A 17,335-nucleotide genomic window follows, 5' to 3' on the forward strand; every position below is an offset into this window, starting at 1 on the left:
CATAAACTTGGAAATCCTGGATGCCCCATCATCTCAGGCATTGGTACCCTGACAGCAGGATTCTCTGGCTATGTAGACTCCCTCCTCAGGCCCTATGCTACCAGCACTCCCAGCTATCTTCGAGACACCACTGACTTCCTGAGGAAACTACAATCCATCGGTGAGCTTCCTGAAAACACCATCCTAGCCACTATGGACATAGAAGCCCTCTACACCAACATTCCACACAAAGATGGACTACAAGCCATCAGGAACAGTATCCCTGATAATGTCATGGCAAACCTGGTGGCTGAACTTTGTGACTTTGTCCTCACCTATAACTATTTCACATTTGGGACAATGTATACCTTCAAATCAGCGGCACTGCTATGGGTACCCGTATGGCCCCACAGTATGCCAACATTTTTATGGCTGACTTAGAACAACGCTTCCTCAGCTCTCGTCCCCTAACGCTCCTACTCTACTTGCGCTACATTGATGACATCTTCATCATCTGGACCCATGGAAAAGAAGCCCTTGAGGAATTCCACCATGATTTCAACAATTTCCATCCCACCATCAACCTCATCCTGGACCAGTCCACACAAGAGATCCACTTCCTGGACACTACAGTGCTAATAAGCGATGGTCACAGAAACAACACCCTATACAGGAAACCTACTGACCGCTATACTTACCTACATGCCTCCAGCTTTCATCCAGAGCACACCACACGATCCATTGTCTACAGCCAAGCTCTACGATACAACCGCATTTGTTCCAACCCCTCAGACAGAGACAAACACCTGCAAGATCTCTATCAAGCATTCTTACAACTACAATACCCACCTGCTGAAGTGAAGAAACAGATTGACAGAGCCAGAAGAGTACCCAGAAGTCACCTACTACAAGACAGGCCCAACAAAGATAATATCAGAACGCCACTAGCCGTCACCTTCAGCCCCCAACTAAAACCTCTCTAATGCATCATCAAGGATCTACAACCTCTCCTGAAGGACGACCCATCACTTTCACAAATCTTGGGAGACAGGCCAGTCTTTGCCTACAGACAGCCCCCCAGCCTGAAGCAAATACTCACCAGCAACCACACAACAGAACCACTAACCCAGGAACCTATCCTTGCAACAAAGCCCATTGCCAACTGTGTTCACAAATCTATTCAGGGGACACCATCATGGGGCCTAATCACATCAGCCACACTATCAGAGGCTTGTTCACCTGCACATCTACCAATGTGATATATGCCATCATGTGCCAGCAATGCCCCTCTGCCATGTACATTGGTCAAACTGGACAGTCTCTACGTAAAAGAATAAATGGACACAAATCAGATGTCAAGAATTATAACAATCAAAAAGCAGTTGGAGAACACTTCAGTCACTCTGGTCACTCGATTACAGACCTAAAGGTCGCAATTCTTCAACAAAAAAACTTCAAAAACAGACTCCAACGAGAGACTGCTGAATTGGAATTAATTTGCAAACTGGATACAATTAAATTAGGCTTGAACAGAGACTGGGAGTGGATGTGTCATTACCCAAAGTAAAACTATTTCCCCTCCTCCTGTTCTTGTCAACTGCTAGAAATGGCCCACCTTGATTATCACTACAAAAGGTTCCCCTCTCACACACACTCCCGCTGGTAATAGCTCACCTTTCCTGATCACTCTTGTTACAGTCTGTATGGTAACACCCATTGTTTCGTGTTCTCTGTTTATATAAAATCTCCCCACTACATTTTCCACTGAATGCATCCAATGAAGTGAGCTGTAGCTCACAAAAGCTTATGCTCTAATAAATTTGTTAGTCTCTAAGGTGCCACAAGTCATCTTTCTTTTTATTCCAATTTGAAATAGTTTAGTTTTCATGCCAATACTATTAAGTATCCTTCATTGTAGCTGCCCCTTGCTCCACACACCCAACTTGGCGTCTTATACATTTTAGAGTAGGTGAAGTAATATCTTTTATTGGACTGAATTCTGTTGGTGAGAGAGACAAGCTTTTGAGCCACACAGAGCTTTCCAGGCTACAACTATGCTGCATAGATTTTAAAGTATACATTTTTGCCTAGAAAGATTTTTCTACAATTAGAAACCATATTCTACCAAATTTTTGTGGACACAGTCCTGTAGGTAATTGAAGATTATTTGTGTCAATATTACTGAATTTAACCAAACTGAACATTTTTGTACAATATTTTAATAGGTCTTAACTCTAAACCATTTGGACCTATTTCCAATTTAGAACATGTTTTTTTTTAATTTATCAAATGCCACCATATAGTTTTTTGTTTTTTCTCCTTTTAGTAACATTTATTTTACATCACTGTTAAACAGAACTTTTCAATAGGATTTCAGTGGTTGGACTTTACTTCTTATATTTCCAGATTTTCTTTGGTGCTGGGTTGGTTTCATATATCAAAGCCCAGAGCCATCTGAAAAAGAAAACAAAACATGTTGTGGCTTCTATATGAAACTCTTTTAGGTTTTTTTATTAAGTAGCAGGTCTTCTTTACATTTTAACGCCTTTTTACTGTATACATTGCATGTTTCATAAGAACGCACATTCCTTTCATAATTTAACTTCCACTTTTTATTTGTGATAACATTATATTAGCCATATTAATTTAACTATATATTGGATATTATATACATAATATATATTATTAGTAGTAATAAGTAGCATATGCTATAAATGGCTAGCAGCACATCAGTAAACAGGTGTCATAGATGGTTATAAGCAACCCATTGACCTATTGGATTGTATAACAATCTATAATTATTGATTAACCATTTATTAAAATATCTGTTAATAATTTATTAACCTAGATGATACCTTAATAGCTAGTGTGACTTACCATCAGTACAGTAATTTATGCATACTACATGGGTTCTGGCATGTGTTTTTCTACTAATTCTTATTGCATAGGGAAAGATACATAAGGATTACTCTTACACATGGATCCAGGAATGTTCTTATTACTGGATCCCATCCCTCTCTTCCTCTCTTTCTCTCTGAATTAAATTAATCACTTTAGCCTTGTCCTTCTCATCCATATGATTCCTCATCCAATAGTCTGATATGTCTATCAGAAATGCCTCTGAAACAGCCTCCTCCCGCTCACATAGAGGAAACTTGAATTGTGATATACACAATTGCAGCACAATGTTAGGGGAGCTAAGTGCTAAACAGACTCAAATCACTTCCTCCTCCACTTCATTTAGAACATAGTTTGCTTTTTAGATCATGTGAATTTTATATGGATGAAAGTTCTAGGTATGGATGTTTTCAATTAACTTTGTTGCCATAAATTATTTTTAGCTAGAATTGAACATCTGAGCTGCTCGCTCATGAAAGGTGACTGAGTTGCAGTTGAGTAAAGTCAGCATTTGTTCTAATCTTCTTCCATTTTTAAAATGAATGATTTGTTAAGAATACATTTCTCTAAAGAGATTGTTTAAATATTGGAAGGATCTGGTTGTGTCTTCTGCTGTGCTTGGCTACCTTTTTAAATAGACTTTTTCCAGGAAAGAACCTCATTCCTATTATAGAAAAAAATAATACCCTCCACCCTTCCTCCCCCAAAATGCCACCATCTGTTGTCTTTCTCTCAAAGATCTTCTTTGTCAGGTCCTGTGTCAGTTCATGAGCTGACATTACACCATGTCTTCCATTAACCTAGTGCCCTTGCATAACAACAACGTTGTAAATCTGAAAACAGACACGTAAGTAGTAGCTGTTGCCTGCTTTTATTCATCTATTGATAGCAAAACTTCTTGTGAGATATGCTTCTATGGTTCCAGTCTGTTTGGCATATTATGGTAATGAGACATGTCCTGCACAAATGAAAAGTCAGTATTTGTACATATGGGCCTTGCATCTTCCATGAAGCAGGACATCACTAATAAAAATAATTAGGGCTGTCAATTAATTGCAGTTAATGTATGCAATAAACACAACAAATTAACTAAATTTAAAAAAAGTTGTGCTTAATCAGTTTTAATCGCATTATTAAACAATAATAGAATATGAATTTAAATTTATTATAAATATTTTTGGATGTTTTTCTAAATTTTAAAATATATTTCAATTACAACACAAAATACAAAGTGTACTGTGCTCACTTTATATTTTTATTACAAGTATTTGCACTATAAAAAGATAAACAAAAGAGATATTATTTTTCAATTCACCTCATACAAGTACTGTAGTGCAATCTCTTTATCTGTAAGTGCAACTTACAAATGTAAAGTTATTTTTTCATAACTGCACTCAAAACCAAAACCATTTAAAACTTTAGACCTACAAGTCCACACAGTCCTACATCTTGTTCAGCCAATTGCTAAGACAAACAAGTTTGTTTACATTTACGGGAGATAATACTGCTTGCTTCTTATTTACAATGTCACCTGAAAGTGAGAACAGGCATTTGCATCTCACCGTTGTAGCCAATGTTCCAAGGTATTTACATGCCAGATATGCTAAACAATCATATGCCCCTTCATGCTTCGACTTGTAGGCTTTAGAGTTTTACATTGTGGGTTTTTTGAGTGCAGTTATTTAAAAAAAAATAATAATACTTCTAAATTTGTAAGTTGCACTTACATGATAAACAGATTGCACTACAGTACTTAGAATCCTAGAATATCAGGGACCTCAGGAGGTCATCTAGTCCAACTCCCTGCTCAAAGCAGGACCAATCCCCAATTCAATCATCCCAGCCAGAGCTTTGTCAAGCCTGACCTTAAAAACTTCTAAGGAAGGAGATTCTACCACCTCCCTAGGTAACGCACTCCAGTGTTTCACCACCCTCCCAGTGAAAATTTTTTTCCTAATATCCAACCTAAGCCTCCCCCACTGCAACTTGAGACCATTACTCCTTGTCCTGTCATCTTCTACCACTGAGAATAGTCTAGAACCATCCTCTTTGGAACCACCTCTCAGGTAGTTGAAAGCAGCTATCAAATCCCCCCTCATTCTTCTCTTCCGCAGACTAAACAATCCCAGTTCCCTCAGCCTCTCCTCAAAAGTCATGTGTTCCAGTCCCCTAATCATTTTTGTTGCCCTGCGCTGGACTCTCTCCAATTTATCCACATCCTTCTTGTAGTGTGGGGCCCAAAACTGGACACAGTACTCCAGATGAGGCCTCACCAATGTCGAATAGAGGGGAACGATCACATCCCTCGATCTGCTGGCTATGCCCCTACTTCTACATCCCAAAATGCCATTGGCCTTCTTGGCAACAAGGGCACACTGTTGACTCATATCCAGCTTCTCGTCCACTGTCACCCCTAGGTCCTTTTCCGCAGAACTGCTGCCTAGCCATTCGGTCCCTAGTCTGTAGTGGTGCATTGGATTCTTCCATCCTAAGTGCAGGACCCTGCACTTGTTCTTGTTGAACCTCATCAGATTTCTTTTGGCCCAATCCTCTAATTTGTCTAGGGCCCTCTGTATCCTATCCCTACCCTCCAGCGTATCTACCTCTCCTCCCAGTTTAGTGTTATCTGCAAACTTGGTGAGGATGCAATCCACACCATCCTTCAGATCATTTATGAAGATATTGAATAAAACCGGCCCCAGGACCGACCCTTGGGGCACTCCACTTGATACCAGCTGCCAACTAGACGTGGAGCCATTGATCACTACCTGTTGAGCCTGACAATCTAGCCAACTTTCTATCCACATTATAGTCCATTCATCCAGCCCACACTTCTTTAACTTGCTGGCAAGAATATTGTGGGAGACTGTGTCAAAAGCTTTGCTAAAGTCAAGGAACAACACATCCATTGCTTTCCCCTTGTCCACAGAGTCAGTTATCTCATCATAGAAGGCAATTAGATTAGTCAGGCATGACTTGCCCTTGGTGAATCCATGCTGACTGTTCCTGATCACTTTCCTCTCCTCTAAGTGCTTCAGAATTGATTCCTTGAGGACCTGCTCCATGATTTTTCCAGGGACCGAGGTAAGGCTGACTGGCCTGTAGTTCCCAGGGTCCTCCTTCTTCCCTTTTTTAAAGATGGGCACCACATTAGCCTTTTTCCAGTCGTCCGGGACTTCCCCGGATTGCCATGAGTTTTCAAAGATAATGGCCAATGGCTCTGCAATCACATCCGCCAACTCCTTTAGCACTCTCGGATGCAGCGCATCCGGCCCCATGGGCTTGTGCTCGTCCAGGTTTTCTAAATAGTCCCGAACCACTTCTTTCTCCACAGAGGGCTGGTCACCTCCTCCCCATGCTGTGCTGCCCAGTGCAGTAGTCTGGGAGCTGACCTTGTTCGTGAAGACAGAGGCAAAAAAAGCATTGAGTACATTAGCTTTTTCCTCTATTACTAGGTTGCCTCCCTCATTCAGTAAGGGGCCCAGACTTTCCTTGACTTTCTTCTTGTTGCTAACATACCTGAAGAAACTCTTCTTGTTACTCTTAACATCTCTTGCTAGCTGCAACTCCATGTGTTATTTGGCCTTCCTGATTTCACTTCTGCATGCCCGAGCAATATTTTTATACTCTTTCCTGGTCATATGTCCAATCTTCCACTTGTAAGCTTCTTTTTTGCGTTTAAGATCAGCAAGGATTTCACTGTTAAGTCAAGCTGGTCGCCTGCCATATTTACTATTCTTTTTACACATCGGAATGGTTTGTCCCTGTAACCTCAATAAGGATTCTTTAAAATACAGCCAGCTCTCCTGGACTCCTTTCCCCCTCACGTTATTCTCCCAGAGGATCTTGCCCATCAGTTCCCTGAGGGAGTCAAAGTCTGCTTTTCTGAAGTCCAGGGTCCGTATTCTGCTGCTTTCCTTTCTTCCTTGTGTCAGGATCCTGAACTTGACCATCTCATGGTCACTGCCTCCCAGGTTCCCATCCACTTTTGCTTTCTCTACTAATTCTTTCTGTTTTGTGAGCAGCTCAGGAAGAGCTCTGCCCCTAGTTGGTTCCTCCAGCACTTGCACCAGGAAATGTCCCCTACATTTTCCAAAAACTTCCTGGATTGTTTGTGCACCACTGTATTGCTCTCCCAGCAGATATCAGGGTGATTGAAGTCTCCCATGAGAACCAGGGCCTGCGATCTGGTAACTTCTGTGAGTTGCCGGAAGAAAGCCTCGTCCACCTCATCTCCCTGGTCCGGTGGTCTATAGCAGACTCCCACCATGACATCACCCTTGTTGCTCACACTTCTAAATTTAATCCAGAGACACTCAGGTTTTTCTGCAGTTTCATACTTGAGCACTGAGCAGTCATACCGATCCCTTACATACAGTGCAACTCCCCCACCTTTTCTGCCCTGCCTGTCCTTCCTGAACAGTTTATATCCATCCATGACAGTACTCCAGTCATGTGAGTTATCCCACCAAGTCTCTGTTATTCCAATCACATCATAATTCCTTGACTGTGCCAGGACTTCCAGTTCTCCCTGCTTGTTTCCCAGGCTTCTTGCATTTGTGTATAGGCACTTGAGATAACTCGCTGATCGTCCCTCTTTCTCAGTATGAGGCAGGAGCCCTGCCCTCTCGTGCGCTCCTGCTCGTGCTTCCTCCCGGTATCGCACTTTCCCACTTACCTCAGGGCTTTGGTCTCCTTCCCCCGGTGAACCTAGTTTAAAGCCCTCCTCACTAGGTTTCTTATTGGATCATGTTATACCTTTCTCTGCTAGACTGAAGGGACAATTATTGAATATTTGTTGTCCAGGAAGATACTTATAGATTAATCAAGTCACCCCTTAGACTCACTTAACAAAGAGAAAGTTATCACTATAAGGCATATTTTCTAATCCTTTAATTGTTCTCATTGCTCTTCTAAAAAACCCCTCTAATTTATCAATGTCCTTCTTGAATTGTGGACACCAGCAGTGGTCACACCAGTGCCAAATAGAGAGGTGAAACAACATCTCTGCTTGTACTCAAGATTCCTCTGTTTATGCCTCCCAGGATTGCTTTATCTCTTTTGCCCACAGCATCACAATGGGAGCTAAGTTCAGCTGATTATCCACCACTATGCTCAAATCTTTTTCTGAATCGCGGCTTCAAAGGCTAGAGTCCCCCATCATGTAAGTATGGCCTACAATGTCTGTTTCTGGATGTCTACATTTACATATAGCTGTATTAAAATGCATACTGTTTGCTTGTTCACAGTATACAAAGTGATCCAGATCATGCTGAATCAGTGATCTGTCATCTTCGTTATTTACCACTCCTATAATTTTTGTTTCATTTGCAAACTTTATCAGTGATGATTTTCTGTTTTGTTCCATGTCATTGATAAACATGTTAAATCACATAGGCCCAAGAACCAGTCCCTGTGGACCCTACTGGAAACACACTCTCTTGATGACAATTCCCCATTTACAATTACATAGTGAAACCTATCCATTAACCAGGTTTTAATCCATGTAATTAATGTTAATTTTATATCATGTTAATTGTTTAATCAAAATGCAGTAAGAAGTCAAACAGCTTACAGAAGTTTAAGTATATGATGTCTACAGCCAAGCTCTAAGATACAACGGCATTTGCTCCAATCCCTCAGACAGAGATAAACACCTATAGGATCTCTATCAAGCATTCTTAAAACTACAATACCCACCTGCTGAAGTGAAGAAACAGATTAACAGAGCCAGAAGAGTACCCAGAAGTCACCTACTACAGGACAGGACCCACAAAGAAATAACAGAACGTCACTAGCTGTCATCTTCAGCCCCCAACTACAACCTATCCTGAAGGACGATACCTCACTCTCACAGATGTTCAGAGACAGGCCAGTCCTCACTTACAGACAGCCCTCAAACCTGAAGCAAATACTCACCGGCAACCACACAACACACAACAAAAACCACTAACCTAGGAACCTATCCTTGCAACAAACCCCATTGCCAACTCTGTCCACATATCTATTCAAGGGACACCATCAGCCACACCATCAGGGGCTCACTCACCTGCACATCTACCAGTGTGATATATGCCATCCTCTGATAGCAATGCCCCTCTGTCACATACATTGGCCAAACCAGACAGTCTCTACGCAAAAGAATAAATGGAAACAAATCAGACATCAAGAATTATAACATTCAAAAACCAGTCGGAGAACACTTCAGCCTCCCTGGACACTCAGTTACAGACCTAAAAGTGGCAATTCAACAAAAAACTTCAAAAACAGACTCCAACAAGAAACTGCAGAACTGGAATTAATTTGCAAACTGGACACCATCAGATTAGGCTTGAATAAAGACTGGCAGTGGATGGGTCATTGCACAAACTAAAAACTATTTCCCCATGCTAATTTTCCCCCCTACTGTTACTCACACTTTCTTGTCAACTTTTTGAAATGGGCCATCCTGATTATCACTACAGAAGTTTTTTTTTCCTCCTGCTGATAATAGCCCACCTTAATTGATTAGTCTAGTTAGAGTTGGTATGGCAACCCCCATCTTTTCATGTTCTCTGTATATGTATATCTTCCTACTGTATTTTCCACTCATGTATCTAATGAAGTGGGTTCTAGCCCATGAAAGCTTATGCCCAAATAAATTTGTTAGTCTCTAAGGTGCCACAAGTACTCCTCATTCTTTTTGCTGATACAGACTAACATGGCTACCACTCTGAAAGATGTCTACATTATTACATTTATCAGCCACGCTCATAATCTCATCAAAAAAGATATTGAGTTAGTTTGACAGGATCTATCTTCTATAAACCCATGCTGATTTTCGTTATATACATTACCCTCCTTTAATTCTTTTTTTTTAAAAAGTCCTGTATCAGCCGCTGCATTATCTTGCCCGGAATCAATGTCAGGCCGACAGGCCTATAATTAGTCAAGTCACCCTGTTCACCCTTTTTAAAAATTGTCACAAGATTAGCTTTCTTCCCCAGTGTTCCAAGCCTTATTGAAAATCCAGCAAGCTCCTCAACCAGCTCTTTTAAAACTCTTAGATACAAGTTATCTGGACCTGCTGATTTTAAAAATGTCTAATAATTAGTAACTTGTGTTTAACATCCTCAAGAGATACTAGTGAAATGGAATGAGTGTTATCACGACAATATAATGAAACTATAACATCTGTTTTTTCTCTCCAAATACAGAACAGAAATATTTATTGAACACTGCTGCCTGTTCTTCCATCTAGTAATAGACCAATACCAGAGTCAGGATTCTTTTTATTCATAATATATTTTAAGAAAAAGACTCCTTGTTGTCCTAAACTGCTGGTCATAATTTTTTCCTTGTGTCCCTTTGTTTTTCTTATTACATTTTCTACAATTCCTAACTTCTGATTTATATTCATTCGTATCAACTTCCCCTTTCTTCCATCTGTTATATACACATTTTAAAAAAATTATAGATGCCTTCACATGGCCTCTAAACCAGGTCATTTTTTTTAAAACCAGCACAGCCTTTTCCTTCAGCTGGGAATGTAGCTTTTTGATCATCTAGTAAGGCATTCTTAAATTATTCCAAACCATCATTTGCAGTTTTCTGATTAAATTCTTCCTCTCAGGTTATTTGGCTCAGAATTGTTTTGAGCTTTGTAAAATTGGCCCTGTTAAAGTACCAAGGATACATATCACTGATCTGGACTTTATTCTGCTTGCACATTATAAATGTGATCAAGTCATGACTACTGGTACCTAAGTTACCATTATTTTCTAGTTCTGTGATTAGTTCCTCTTTATTTGGTAGGACAAGATCTAATAAAAAAAAATCCTCCATGTTGGCTGTAACACTTTTTGAATTAGGAAATTGTCATCTATAATGTTTAGAAATTCTAGCACGTCACCCAAACGTAAGTGCCCCATAATCGTGCATCTTTTTTTCTTATACATAGGTTCCTTGCTTGGACTCTCTGGCAACTCAGAAATAGAGCTTCTCAGAAATAGAGCTCCTTAGCCCACCTGCCCTAGGCCCCAGGACCAGCACTGACTCCCCAAGATACTCAGTTACTCATAGATTCATAGATTCATAGATATTTAGGTCAGAAGGGACCATTATGATCATCTAGTCTGACCTCCTGCACAATGCAGGCCACAGAATTTCACCCACCACTCCTAAAAAAGACCTCACACCTATATCTGTGCTATTGAAGTCCTCAAATTGTAGTTTGAAGACCTCAAGGAGCAGAGAATCCTCCAGCAAGTGACCCGTGCCCCATGCTACAGAGGAAGGCAAAAAACCTCCAGGGCCTTCCAATCTGCCCTGGAGGAAAATTCCTTCCCGACCCCAAATATGGCGATCAGCTAAACCCTGAGCATATGGGCAAGATTCATCAGCCAGATACTACAGAAAATTCTTTCCCGGGTAACTTGGATCTTACCCCATCTAAAAACCCATCACAGGCCATTGGGCCTATTTACCATGAATATTTAATTACCAAAACCATGTTATCCCATCATACCATCTCCTCCATAAACTTATCGAGTTTAATCTTAAAGCAAGATAGATCTTTTGCCCCCACTACTTCCCTCGGAAGGCTATTCCAAAACTTCACTCCTCTGATGGTTAGAAACCTTCGTCTAATTTCTAATCTAAATTTCCTAGTGGCCAGTTTATATCCATTTGTTCTTGTGTCCACATTGGTACTGAGTTTAAATAATTCCTCTCCCTCTCTGGTATTTATCCCTCTGATATATTTATAGAGAGCAATCATATCTCCCCTCAACCTTCTTTTAGTTAGGCTAAACAAGCCAAGCTCCCTGAGTCTCCTTTCATAAGACAAGTTTTCCATTCCTCGGATCATCCTAGTAGCCCTTCTCTGTACCTGTTCCAGTTTGAATTCATCCTTCTTAAACATGGGAGACCAGAACTGCACACAGTATTCCAGGTGAGGTCTCACCAGTGCCTTATATAACGGTACTAAAACCTCCTTATCCCTACTGGAAATACCTCTCCTGATGCATCCCAAGACGACATTAGCTTTTTTCACAGCCATATCACATTGGCAGCTCATAGTCATCCTATGATCAACCAATACTCCAAGGTCCTTTTCCTCCTCCGTTACTTCTAGTTGATGCGTCCCTAGCTTATAACTAAAATTCTTGTTATTAATCCCTAAATGCATGACCTTACACTTCTCACTATTAAATTTCATCCTATTCCTATTACTCCAGTTTACAAGGTCATCCAGATCCTCCTGTAGGGTATCCCTGTCCTTCTCTAAATTAGCAATACCTCCCAGCTTTGTATCATCTGCAAACTTTATTAGCACACTCCCACTTTTTGTGCCCAGGTCAGTAATAAAAAGATTAAATAAGATTGGTCCCAAAACTGATCCTTGAGGAACTCCACTGGTAACCTCCCTCCAACTTGACAGTTCACCTTTCAGTAGGACCCGTTGTAGTCTCCCCTTTAACCAATTCCCTATCCACCTTTCAATTTTCCTATTGATGCCCATCTTATCCAATTTAACTAATAATTCCCCATGTGGCACAGTATCAAACGCCTTACTAAAATCTAAGTAAATTAGATCCACTGCGTTTCCTTTATCTACAAAATCTGTTACTCTCTCAAAGAAGGAGATCAGGTTGGTTTGGCACGATCTACCTTTTGTAAAACCATGTTGTATTTTGTCCCATTTACCATTGACTTCAATGTCCTTAACTACCTTCTCCTTCAAAATTTTTTCCAAGACCTTGCATACTACAGATGTCAAACTAACAGGCCTATAATTACTTGGATCACTTTTTTTCCCTTTCTTAAAAATAGGAACTATGTTAGCAATTCTCCAATCATACGGTACAACCCCTGAGTTTACAGATTCATTAAAAATTCTTGCTAATGGGCTTGCAATTTCTTGTGCCAATTCTTTTAATATTCTTGGATGAAGATTATCTGGGCCCCCCGATTTAGTCCCATTAAGCTGTTTGAGTTTCGCTTCTACCTCAGATATGGTGATGTCTACCTCCATATCCTCATTCCCATTTATCATGCTACCATTATCCCTAAGATCCTCTTTAGTCTTATTAAAGACTGAGGCAAAGTATTTGTTTAGATATTGGGCCATGCCTAGATTATCCTTGACCTCCACTCCATCCTCAGTTTTTAGCGGTCCCACTTCTTCTTTCTTTGTTTTCTTCCTATTTATATGACTATAGAACCTTTTACTATTGGTTTTAATTCCCTTTGCAAGGTCCAACTCTACTTGACTTTTAGCCTGTCTCACTTTATCCCTACATATTCTGACCTCAATAAGGTAGCTTTCCTTACTGATCCCTCCCTTCTTCCACTCCCTATATGCTTTCTGCTTTTTCTTAATTACCTCTCTAAGATGCTTGCTCATCCAGCTTGGTCTACAACTCCTGCCTATGAATTTTTTCCCCTTTCTTGGGATGCAGGCTTCCGATAGCTTCTGCAGCTTTAATTTAAAATAATCCCAGGCCTCCTCTACCTTTAAACCCATAAATTCTTCAGTCCAATCCACTTCCCTAACTAATTTCCTTAATTTTTGAAAGTCAGCCCTTTTGAAATCAAAAACCCTAGTTGCAGATTTATTTTTGTTAATCCTTCCATTCAGTTTGAACTGAATTAGCTCATGATCACTTGAGCCAAGATTATCCCCTACAACCATTTCCTCTATGAGGTCCTCATTACTCACCAAGACCAAATCTAAAATGGCATCCCCTCTAGTCGGTTCAGCAACTATTTGCTGAAGGAATCCATCAGCTATCGCATCTAGGAAAATCTGAGCCCTATTATTATTACTAGCACTCGTCCTCCAGTCTATATCTGGGAAGTTAAAGTCTCCCATGATCACACAGTTTCCATTAGTATTTACTTTATTAAAAACATTAAAAAGGGCTCTATCCATATCCAAATTAGATCCCGGCGGTCTATAGCACACCCCAAGCACTATCCCAGGGGAGGCTCTAATAGTTTTCTTCCCCAATTTAATTGTTGCCCAGACAGACTCAGTCATATCCATTTCATCGCTTCTTATTTCTTTACATTCTATCTCATCATTGATATACAATGCTACTCCACCACCTTTACCTTTATTTCGGTCTTTCCTAAACAGCACATACCCTTCAATACCTGTAGCCCAGTCATGACTACTATTCCACCAGGTCTCTGTTATACCTATAATATCTGGTTTCACTTCCTGCACCAGTAACTCTAGTTCCTCCATTTTGTTACCTAGGCTCCTTGCATTAGTGTACAAACATCTTAATTTTTGCTGTTTGGCCTCACTCACATTCTGTACCCTATTAGGCACGGTTATTTTACTACCAGTATAACCTATTAGACTTGTATCTACACTGCCCTTCCTCCTACCTACAGCTGTATCCACTCTTACTTCATTTTCTTTCCACTCTATGTTAAATTCTGGCGTGGAGATTACCTGGACATCTCCCAACCATCTCCCCCAAATTCCTAGTTTAAAGCTCTCTTAATCAGTTGTGCCAGCCTCCATCCTAGAAGTCTATTTCCTTCCCTACTCAGATGAAGTCCATCCCGAGAGAACTGTCCTCTATCCATGAATGCCTCCCAATGGCCATACATCCCAAAGCCCTCCTTATAGCACCACTGCCTAAGCCATCTATTGATAGTCATAATCTTAAAAAGAAAAGGAGTACTTGTGGCACCTTAGAGACTAACCAATTTATTTGAGCATGAGCTTTCGTGAGCTACAGCTCACTTCATCAGATGTTTACCGTGGAAACTGCAGCAGACTTTATATACACACAGAAATCATGAAACAATACCTCCTCCCACCCCACTGTCCTGCTGGTAATAGCTTATCTAAAGTGATCAACAGGTGGGCCATTTCCAGCACAAATCCAGGTTTTCTCACCCTCCACCCCCCCACACAAATTTACTCATTTGTGTGGGGGGGTGGAGGGTGAGAAAACCTGGATTTGTGCTGGAAATGGCCCACCTGTTGATCACTTTAGATAAGCTATTACCAGCAGGACAGTGGGGTGGGAGGAGGTATTGTTTCATGATTTCTGTGTGTATATAAAGTCTGCTGCAGTTTCCACGGTAAACATCTGATGAAGTGAGCTGTAGCTCACGAAAGCTCATGCTCAAATAAATTGGTTAGTCTCTAAGGTGCCACAAGTACTCCTTTTCTTTTTGCGAATACAGACTAACACGGCTGTTCCTCTGAAACCAGTCATAATCTTGTCACACCTTTGTTGCCTTTCTCTAGGAACAGGCAGAATCCCACTAAAGATCACCTGAGCCTCAATTTCCTTAAGCGTCCTCCCCAGCCTAGCATAGTCTCCCTTAATACTTTCCAGCGAGAATCTAGCCGTATCATTTGTTCCCACATGAAGGATAATTAGGGGATTCTTTCCCGCTCCTTTTAGAATCCTTTTCAACCTCAGGTCTACATCCCGTATCTTAGCACCTGGAAGACAGCACACCCTCCTATTTTCTGGATCAGCTCTGGTTACAGGCCTATCTATTCTTCTCAGTAAAGAGTCCCCAATCACATAGACCTGCCTTTTCCTAGTGACGGTGCTATTCTCCAGTCTATCCCCTGTTCCCTCTGGCTGCAAGTTTTTTCCATTCCCAGCTCAAAGCACACACCTCTCCCAGAACTCTTCCAGAGGTGTGAAGCCTCTGGTTTACAGTTCAACTCAAGGGCATGCAGTAGTTGTGAAGCTGTCAACACACACACACTTTGTACAGTCTAACCCCTTTGTGCTCTTTTATACTTCATTGTGGTAAGCACAGGAGAGTACAGATCAAACCAAACAACAAACATCTGAAATCAGAGGTCCCTCACTATCTAGCTCACACTTCCTGTGTGACAGTTTCCCTTGTGGAACAACCTGGGTCCAAGAAGGCAGGCAGGCAGGCAGGATGTCCCCTCCTCATGCAGACGGTTGCATCCCAGCTGGTCCCTCTCCCTCATGGAGCCTCTTATCCAGCCTGTGTCTGGGGAGTACATGTTACATGCCCTGTCAGCAATAGTGGCTCTCATAGGCATTCATAATACAGCAGTTTTTCATAATACCACTAAACAATACCCAATCAGAATTCACAAGTTGTACAGCTATAGCTCCAACTCATCACAACATATAAGGCATATGCACCACTTAAACCTTTTTTGAAAGCTTAAGTGTGTCTTCAGTGGTAAATAGGCCTCAGGCTGGTCCTCTGCACAGTAGCAATTTTCACCGTCAGGATGAAATCCTGGCTCTACTGAATCAATAAACGTTTTGCCATTGACTTCAGTGGGGACAGGATTTCACCCATGATTAGAGAATGGCCTCCAAGTTAGGTAATATTACAGTAGGCATCTCCCCTTCACGTTGTTTTCAGGTATATTACATCAGAAGGAACTACAGAGGGCAAGTTCATCTTTGCTGCTCTGAGGTGTGATTTTCTAGATTTTACTTAGGAAAAACAGAATGAATTGCAAAATGACCATCAATTTGGAAAAAAGGCTTCGTCAGAAAGGCTTAGTTTCTCAAGTATCTTTATCTACTGATCCAATATTCTGTGGCTACTCTTCATTTCAGGAGTGGATATGACAATTATGAAATTTGCTATTTTTTTAAATATCAAAGTTTACACAACATTTTATGGAAAAAACCTGCAGTTCTTCAAATTATGTATATACAGAGGTTACAGGAGAAGGACAGACTAATGGCTACCTGCCATCTCTAATATAGAAAATCTACTCCACTTTCAGCTAGCATGTAGACTCAGCACTGGAGCTGAGTAAATAGCTCATAGTCAAAGGACAATTTAGCAGATTTTTCTTCAATTTTTTCATGAGTGGTTTATGACTTTCTCAAATATGTTTCTTAATCTTAATCATTCTTGGAGGAATTTTGGCAAACAATTCTTGATTTGTAAAATCTGAAATGTTAACTGTGTTGGTTCGTTTTGATTGGCCACATAATCACGTAGTATTATTTCTTTTTCTTCAATTGGATGAGTAAGTCTTAGAATCACATTTCAGGTGAAATCCTCATGTGTGAGTTCAGAAATTGATTTGGTGAACTTTATGTGGTATTAACCTTCACTGTTTTTATGGATCTTCCTGCTAGAAAAAGCATGTGGCAGAATATTTGGAGAACGACAAATGCAAAGAGGGTGCTCATCTAAGGTGTAGATACTCAGAGCCCCTTGCCTTCATGGTTGGTGGCAATACAACAGCCTGAATAGATCAGCAGAAATACAAGCAAAGAAAATTCAATGTTTTATTCAAGAGACCTATCACAGAAAAAATTTCCCAGGATTTGATCAGCTTTACCCAAGATGCTATACTGACCAAACCCTAAAGAGCTTTTTTTGAGTCACATACTACTGAGATGGGGAAAATACAGACTGTAATTCTGTACTTAAAGCTCCCTCAATTCCTTTTGCCAGACAGTCCATGTAAAAAAAGCTCTAC

This window comes from Lepidochelys kempii, chromosome 2 (genome assembly GCF_965140285.1).
Source record: "Lepidochelys kempii isolate rLepKem1 chromosome 2, rLepKem1.hap1, whole genome shotgun sequence".
Lineage (NCBI taxonomy): Eukaryota > Metazoa > Chordata > Testudines > Cheloniidae > Lepidochelys > Lepidochelys kempii.